This window comes from Macadamia integrifolia, chromosome 10, assembly GCF_013358625.1.
Source record: "Macadamia integrifolia cultivar HAES 741 chromosome 10, SCU_Mint_v3, whole genome shotgun sequence".
NCBI classification, from domain to species: Eukaryota; Viridiplantae; Streptophyta; class Magnoliopsida; order Proteales; family Proteaceae; genus Macadamia; species Macadamia integrifolia.
The window spans coordinates 227,919-237,016 of record NC_056566.1 but is presented as its reverse complement, the minus strand read 5'-3'; the positions used below and the strand labels follow the sequence as shown (position 1 = coordinate 237,016).

The 9,098-nt window shown below is 39.3% G+C and overlaps 1 protein-coding gene and 1 non-coding gene across 3 annotated transcripts in view; both read left to right on the top strand.

The window, feature by feature from the left end:
• The window catches only part of LOC122091326 (integrin-linked protein kinase 1-like), a 119,221-nt gene that overhangs the window by 109,452 nt on the left and 671 nt on the right, over positions 1-9,098 (top strand). The gene's annotated exons all lie outside the window — the stretch shown is intronic.
• LOC122092541 lies at positions 4,481-4,599 on the top strand. Its single transcript, XR_006144196.1, has one exon. It is a non-coding gene; the product is annotated as a 5S ribosomal RNA (ribosomal RNA).

The following is a 9,098-nucleotide window of genomic DNA, read 5'->3' as shown; positions in this document are numbered from 1 at the left end:
ATGATGAAGATTGGCTACACAAGAAGTGAGTATGATAGTTGTGTTTATTATAAAGTGTCAAGTGATAATTCCATTATTTTGTTGATGTTTTATGTTGATGACATGCTCATTGCTGCAAAGAACAAACATGATATAGTCTCTTTGAAGTCTTTGTTGAGTGCTGAATTTGAGATGAAGAATCTTGGTGCTGCTAAGAAGATCCTTGGCATGGAAATCCTTAGAGATAGAAATGCAGATAAACTTTGGGTAACTCAAAAGAGGTATATTAAAAAGGTGCTAGAGCGTTTCAACATGGAAAAAGTTAAGCTGGTTAGCACTCCGTTAGCTAGCCACTTCAAGTTATCTGAAAAGGAATGCCCTACAACACATGAGGAGGTGGAGCATATGTCTTAGGTCCCTTATGCTAGCGTAGTTGGGAGTCTCATATATGCTATGGTTTGTAGCAGGCCAGATTTGTCTCATGCAGTCAGTGTTGTTAGCAGATATATGAGTAATCTAGGGAAGGAGCATTGGAATGCAATTAAGTGAATCTTCAGATATTTGAGCAAGACTAAAGATATTGGTGTTATTTCAATGGCAAGGGAAGTTCCACAGAATTGGCGGGTTATGTTGATTCTGAACATGCTGGTGATTTAGATAAGAGGTCTACAACAGGGTATGTATTTACATTGGCTGGTGGACCTATATCATAGAGGGCGATGCTTCAGTCTACAATTGCATTGTCCACTACAGAGGCAGAGTACATGGCGGCAGTTGAGGCTACCAAGGAAGGAGTTTGGTTGGCTGAATTGGTTCGTGAGTTGGGATTGGAGCAAGGATGTACAATGTTACATTATGACAGTCAGAGTGCCATACATCTTGCAAAGAATCAGGTGTTTCATGCAAGGACAAAGCATATTTATGTGAGATTTCACAAGATCAGGGAGCTTGTGTCAGAAGGCAGTATTTACTTAAGAAAAATTCATACAGATCTTAATCCTGCAGATATGTTTACCAAGTCAGTTACTATAGAGAAGTTCGAGTCTTGTTTGGACTTGATTAATATTACTCATTGTTGAAGATGAGGGACGCACCAAACAGGTGTGGGTTTGTACCTCTGATGAGGTACGAGGATGAAGACGTCTATAGGTTATCTTTACAGGAGGCTTGACAGAATTCAAGCCAAGGTGGAGATTGTTGGTGTACGATGTCTTGTATTCCGTCACAATTTAATCCAGGGAGTACTGGTGCAGTACCTTGATAGGCAGGATGGCGGTGTACATTTTGAATTAAGGTTTTTCGCTATATATTTGTAGCTAGGGTTTCTTTCTCTGTAATGCAAGCAATACTGAGTGGTGTGAGGGACGAGTGTTGTAACCCTATTCTCCATTGATAATGAAGCAGGATCTCATCACATCGGGGACGTAGGCAATCTTGTCGAACCTCGTAAATCTGTGTGCATTGCTTCTTGTTTTTCCATTATCTTCTGCATCATTTTAAGGTTACGTTTCTACAAGTCTAACAATAAGATATTTTACATAAGCTCCAGTGCCAACTAAGTGATAAGATATATATACAATTATCTAGGTGAGAGTTACATACCTTACAAAACGAGAATATTTACACAATTTACAATATCTCAGTAGTAGACTATATACAACAGAATACGCGTTAGCGGAAATATATACAGAAAAAGACATAGGAATAGTCTATCTTATTCCTCAAAAGAACTGGCTTCTGTAGGCACAATGGTTGCATCCGCAATCGAGACCATGGTCAATTTCATCTTCTTGAAGATTGGCCAATGTCTCATGATCAGAGCAGGAAGTCGGCAAAATACTGGTCTCAACATCTAGAAAAGTAAATAAGGGGGTGAGCACATCATGCTCAGTGAGGGGGTGGGGGCAAGCAAGCAAAACACAATACAAATGATGCAATGCATGCTCCACACCTTATATGATGCTAATGAGTTCATTTAACATTACACTGCTTCCTAGTCCATTACTAAGTTTGAAAACAGAGGTATAGTGCTACGTAAGGTAGGTGGCATTCCCTACCCTGTACGTTGGGCCTCAGGAATACAAGCTCGTTGCAGGCAGGAGTCAGCCAGTCCCGGAAAGAACCTCGGTCCCCGAACTAACCCCTAAGTTAGTAACCCCGAGGAGTCAAGTGTACAATACATCGTACCCTGTTGCTATCCGTCTCTGGGTATCGTACGTCATACCACGGAAGTGTACTGCTGATCAGGTGGCCACGGGTCGGGATTAGTCAGTACCTATCCCCCTACTGACAAGGTTGTAGCACTCGGGTAATGATACCTAACCCAACAGTTCTACATGATGCATAACTATCCATCACCCATTCATCACATATATATTACAATCATTGGGCATCTGCCAGTGTCCCATCTTACCTGTCTTACCTTCTTTCCATTCCCAAATCCATCATGTCAGTAATTACAAGAATAATAATAATGCACACGACAACATGCATGAGGTACAAGATGAGATACAAGCATAAAATAAAAATAACACTCCATAAAATAAGTCAAGGCACCCACTCACCTTGGTGTCCGAATTCCCGAAACTTCACTTTGATTTAAATTAGATTCCCTCGCTGCCACTTATATTTCCTATTTCACAAGACATACCAATCATTGTTCACAAAATAAAATCCTACAATTCTACCCCAATCTGCCTAAGTATATTATCCCCAATTCCTAAAGGCACTTGGGCATATGGCTGTTCTTTAGTGTACAACATAGGTGTCCAGTTCCCTTCATTTTTGGATCACTAGAGGAAAATCACTAGTGGGTCCCACATGTAGGTAGGATATCTCAGAATCACATCAACAGTCCAAACAAGGGTTCTAAAAGTTTAAGCACTGTATTCTTCTTTTATGGCTTCTATTCTATTAAAATCTCATGTACACAGCGCCAAGAATGGAATTCAAGGCCTGCTGATCAATCAAACAGCAAAAATTGACCACTGGAACCCTAACCGGCAGGTTGCCTTGGCAGCAACCGGCTGGCTGGTTGGGACTTGCCGGTTCCTCCTTTTTCTGCAAAATTCGATTCTGCCAGCCATGCTTCTTGATTCTGCAGGTTCAAATTTGGGTTCTAACCTACCGACTGTTGTTTACAATGATGGTATAGGGTCTTGTGAGTGTATGAGCCTCCTGGTCCAATTAATTGAACCCTGAGTTAGTCACCCAATTCTTATAATATTTCAGAATTTAATATGAATTAAGTTAATTCGAAATATGAACCCATATTGCCCCAAATTTAATCACCTAATTAGGGTTTGATTAATAGGTTTACAATAATGAAATTTGTATCCAACCCTAATCAAGCTTGGCAACAAGCTTCAGGGAGGAATTCAAATCAATTCTCTTAAATTCCAAATTCTGAAATTGAATAAAATTCTGCTCATAGGTTTTAGCAGAATTTCGTACTTGATTAGCCCTATTCCAACTCTGATTGCATAGAATTTCACTTGGGTAGTGAAAACCCTATGTTCCAGGGTTCTCAGGGATGGGTTTCATTCAATTAGAATCTCTGAACCCTTACTGAAATTAGGGTTTCTTATACAGGGTAGTAATTTAGTTCTTATGGACTTCATTACAGTCACAAAATCTATATTCCAGCCCTAATTAAACTTGTAATATAATTTTAGGAAAGAGTTTAGCTATATTCTCATAAAAATCCCAATTCCAATATAGATTGAAATTTTACCCCAAAGCTCTGCCCTAAGGCTTTTTGGCTGAATTCTACCTAATGAGTCCTATTCCAGCTTTAATTACATGGAATTCTACTGAAATGATGATTACCCTTTAATTCCCAACCCTTATTTCTTCTAAGATTTAGGGTTTTTACTACGGGGAATGAATTCTGCTGACAGGAGCTCCCAATTAGGCACTTCCAATTGATGACTCCTTAAATCTCTACTGTGCTGGATCAGTGGTACATACCTGAGGGCAGAAATTGTCTAGCAGAATTCTCAGGTGAAGAAGTTCTTCCCTTACTTCTTCTTCCTCCTTCCTTTCCTTTTCTTTCCATCTTCTCTTCTCTTTTCTCCTCTCTTCTTCTTGCTGTACTTCACAGTAGGAATCGATTTAAGTGAGAAATATCTCACCCTAAACCCTTATTAGGCTATTTATAGCCCAGCCCAGACAGTCCTAAGGGTCTGTTTGGCTGGACCCTTGTTAATCCTTACATAGGGCAGCCCAAACAGACTTAAGGGTCTGTTTGGCTGGCCCACTATGTTATTTATATATTTATATATATGAATACTTAACTAACTATTATATAATTGAATTTATAAATTATTTCCCCCACTTAATTACTAACTTTAAAATATGCATTTCATACCTTATTTAGACTTATTTACATAGGGGCAGAATGGGGATTTGCACAACAAAGGTGTGGGCCCCACACTGTAAAAAACCCAGAAAAGTGCATTCTACCCATCCAACCGGCTGGCGGGTTTGGACCTACAGGTTCAGGTGCGATCATACCAGCACTAATGCACCGGATCCCATCAAAACTCCTTAATTAAGCGTGCTTGGGCGAGAGTAGTACCAGGATGGGTGACCCCCTGGGAAGTCCTTGCGTTGCACCCCTTTTCTCTATTCTCCTATACTTATTTTCATAATTAATCTTACCTCTTTGTCCACACCTCCTGATGAGTTCCCCAGTGATATTGGCAGGCTGAACAGGAGCAGGTGGGGTCACTTCTGCCTTCTTGACACTCCACAACTGCCAACCATGTCAGCATTGGCTTCCTCTGCTCTTTCTTTTTGCCTATCCATAAGTAGGGTTATAAATATCAGATTAGGGTGTTACACCATATACTTCAATGTAGTGGCAAAAATCCTAGTGGCTGAAGCAAAAGGAGAAAATTGGAGGAGGCACAATATATTCTATACTTTGATGTCTGGTGGGCCTCTCAAAGCTCAAGTAATTGTGGATAGCAAGAGTTGTGTGAACGTAATATCTCAAGCTTTCGTGATTTAAGGAAAGCTCAAGACTGAACCACATCCACAACCATACAAGGTATCACTACTAGACAACAACACCGTTGCTGTAAATCAACGATGTTCTGTACCACTGAAGGTTTCAAATTATGAAGAAAATGTGTGGTGTGATGTCATCCCCATGGTTCTCACTGATGTGCTACTTGGAAGACCTTGGCTCTATGACAACCATGTTCTAGTTGGTGGTACTAAGAACCTTCGATCATAAAGGCAAGCCACTCACCCTAAATCCACTCAATATACCTCAAGTGAAGGCAAAATTAAGGGCTGCCCAAGTACGAAGACAACATATCTTGAAGAACATTGAAAGGACCTCTTCCAATGAACTACTGAGTCAAAGAAGCCACCATACAAAGCCAACACCAATAAGAAACACACGTTGGACAAGACGTCGTGTGTGCTGCCCTATAGAGAGTTCTTGGCTACAAGTGAAGAAACCGAACTGATCTTAGCCCTTGTTACTAAAGAGGCTGAACTGGTAAAAGAGGTAACACATCCCCCACTAAACAAAGACTTGCTGATTTTTTAGAGTTGGTGCCTGATGAATTACCTGATGAACTACCACCTATGAGGGATATACAACATGCAATTGATCTAGTGCATGGATCAGTACTCCCAAATTTGCCCACTTATCGTCTCAGCCCCACAGAGATAGCTGTGGATGAGATGCCCGGGCCGAGATAGCCAAGATAGCTGTGGGGCTGAGACGATAAGTGGGCAAATTTGGGAGTATTGATCCATGCACTAGATCAATTGCATGTTGTATATCCTTCATAGGTGGTAGTTCATCAGGTAATTCATCAGACACCAAATCTATTGGGTAAAGGATTTCTAGTGGCTAATTTATTTATTATAAATAAGGGCCTATTGGGCCCATCGATTATTCATTTAAGAGGGTTAAGTTATTAATGATTAATAAAGGCCCGTTGGGCCCATCAATTTCAATGTAATCTGCCCATTAGTGGCTATTAGTTAAGTGACTAGTTAATTACCTATTCCAACTAGGTTTCTAGTCTAGTCCTGGTAGGAGTCCAACTCCTAGTTCTAATATGGCTGTTTTTAGCTAGTTCTGCCTTCTATTTATAGAGGAGCTCTTGTACTCTTATTTCTTAGATTTGAATAAAGAATTATTGTAGTTAATTACTTAAACAACCGAGATAGCCATGGGTGAGATGATCGGGCCGAGATAGCCAATCCACCAAAAATTCTCTTGCTTCTTTCTCTCTTATTCTCAGTTTACTGTTACTGTTCATTGCTTGCTGTTTCTGCTTACTATTATTGAAGAATCATAAGAAGGAACCAGATTCAAAACCCAGAACCAACCAGCACTAGTGAAGGACCTAGGAGAGAGATTGATCTCCTCTTCCCTCCCCATCTGTCTTCTGATTTACAAACCCTTTTCAGAGGGTGTTCTCAGCAGCCCTGAGGATCAAAGGGGGGCAATAAGGCTGAGTACGGGATTACAAGTTGTTTCCTATTTTCATTAGTTTTCTTTTTAGATGGGGTTATTTAGTTTTTAATTTCAGTACCTAGTTAGTTTCAAGGTTCGAAATCTCGTTTCATTTCGGTGTTTCGGTGGGTTCGAAAACACCAAGTTTCGTTTCGTTTCGGCTAAATTTCGGCCGAAATGGTGTATTTTGTTTGATTATTTCGGTTGACTGTTTCGGTGGTCAAATGACCATATTTTGACCTGAAACTTGATGTGTTAACTTATTTTAAGGTTAATAAAGCTACTTAGAACATAAAAATGCAAAAATATTGGGACATGACATTGTTTTAGAGTTGCATCTTTGTTTGGCAGCAATCGTCAAACTGTTCTGAAAATTTTACCTGGTTTTGGGGAAAGAACTTTACCTTTCCTAAGCTTTGAATGTGTAGATCTTGTAGGAATCCAATGGAAGTTAAAATGTGTGATGATGTGGCTAATTAGAAGCTTATTGGAGACTTGGAGTGTTTTTCCTTCAAAATATGCAAATGGAACCGAAACCACCGAGATAGGCGAGACAAAGTTGAAATTTTGACCGAAATACAGAAATTTCAATCAAGATATAGTATTATAACACATAGAATATACCGAGATGACCGAGATACCCAAACAAGACCGAAATTTTGGCCGAAATACCGAAATTTCGACCGAAACATTGCATACATCTCATTTCGTATATAATTTCATTTCGGTAAAAAAAAAAAAAAAAAGGCCAAAATTCCAAAATTTCACCGAGATTTCGAACCATGGTTAGTTTCTAATTTCTTATTTCCTAGTTTCTATTTTTAATTTTAGTAACTAGAGGTCTTTTGTTATTTAGTTTCCTATTTCAGTTTTTGGAAACTAAAGGTAGTTTCTATTTCTTGTAATCACCCCATCATTATTATAAATAAAGGAGAGCTCTCATTAGTAGAGCCACGATTTGATGAATAAAAAAAAGCTATGTTGTTGTTGCTCTTCTGAGTTTGCTTTGTGTGTGATCAAAGTGGTGGTCTTGTGTTTAATCAAGGCTGAAGGAATTGGTGTTTGATCCAATTGACTCTTTGCGGCGTGAAGTCCAAGAGGTCTCTTCAACTATTCTATCTATCTTCCTCAATTTCTCTAAAGTATTCAAGGTGATTTAAAGGCTATATTCCTGCTACACAGATCAGGTATTTACTTTTCAATTTCTGCCCAGAAATTCTTGTAAAAATCTCAATTGGTTACTTGATCTCTGTACTACCTGCAACCTTCAGATTAGGCTGAAACTTTGATCGAGTCTTCCTTCCTATTAGAGTGAAACTCGATCCAAACCTGGGCTAGATCTGAGCTGTCAATTGCAAGTTATTAAAAATCACCCTTTTTTTGTCCTATAGTGATTTTACCAGGACAGAATCTGGTTTGATTGTTTGGACAGTCCTATTCTGTTTTCTGTTGTGTCTAATATTGATTTGGGTCTGTTATCATCCTAATACTACTGCTGATTCATTCCTATTTGGTCACTGCTGATTTGTTCTATGTATTATTGGATATTTTGACCTAATCTGTTCTGTTTCTGAGATCGATAGATATATCTGGTTGTTCCTGATTTTTGTGGATGTTTGTTCACAATTTATGATCTGTTATTACCCTATTCCTATATCTGATTTAGTCCTTTAATCTGGGTTATATTCTGATCTCATAAATTCAAGTTTCTGTATTCGAAACTCTGAGTTACAGATCTGTTTTTTTTTTCCCTTTATTCTGATCTGTAGTATTGCTGTCCTACCTTGGTTATTATGGTTGTTCTTTGGTTTAAAAGTTCCTGCAGTTTGGGTCTAGTTTGACTTGTCAAATCTAGTCCTACATTACATTTCAGTGCTACCCAAGCAGCCCTACCATAGTTCTTGAAGTATCTTCTTTGTTCTCTCTCTCTCCAAGGTCTGAAATCAAGAAGTCTCATAAATTTCTGGTCAGCCGATAGAATTAGCTCATATTTGGAGGTTTTCTTCCTCACATCAAGGGCTACCATCGACCTCAGTTGCAGCCTCATCAGAGGCCTACGGACCCAGCCCCAGATAATCTCCCATAAACCTAGCCGCAGGGGTGTTTCTCTCTCTTAGGGTTGAGTCTTGATTGGAATTTGGCTACTGCATCATCCTTGTATCTTTGGGGGTTATTTATTGGTTCTTATTCCTTTGTTTCCCTGGTCCTATCTCTGGTTATTATCAAATTGGCTATTGTGTCTTATTTGTCTTGATTGGGGTGGAATATATTGGGGGTAGTTTCTTGTAACCTACTTCTACATTATGGGGGCTTAAACAAAACCCCAAAAGCCTGCAAAGGATTTACCACAGGGCTGGCTGATAGGGGAATTGGTTCCCAATTCAAGAAGCTCTGCCTTTTAGTTGCGGCTTGTACCATTGTCAGTAATTGAAATTTAAAACTGAATAACAACCTTTAAAAGAAATAGGGAAATAAAGAAGAAACAAAAGTTTTTAGAAGGGTGAGAAGGGGGGGAAAGAAAGGTAGTTTTGGGTAAGGCCTCTCACCTTCCCCTGGGCATCTCACCCTCTCAGATTCTTGGACTCTGTCAGCCATGGAGTTAAAAAACTCGCAATACATTAATTTAAATCTAAAC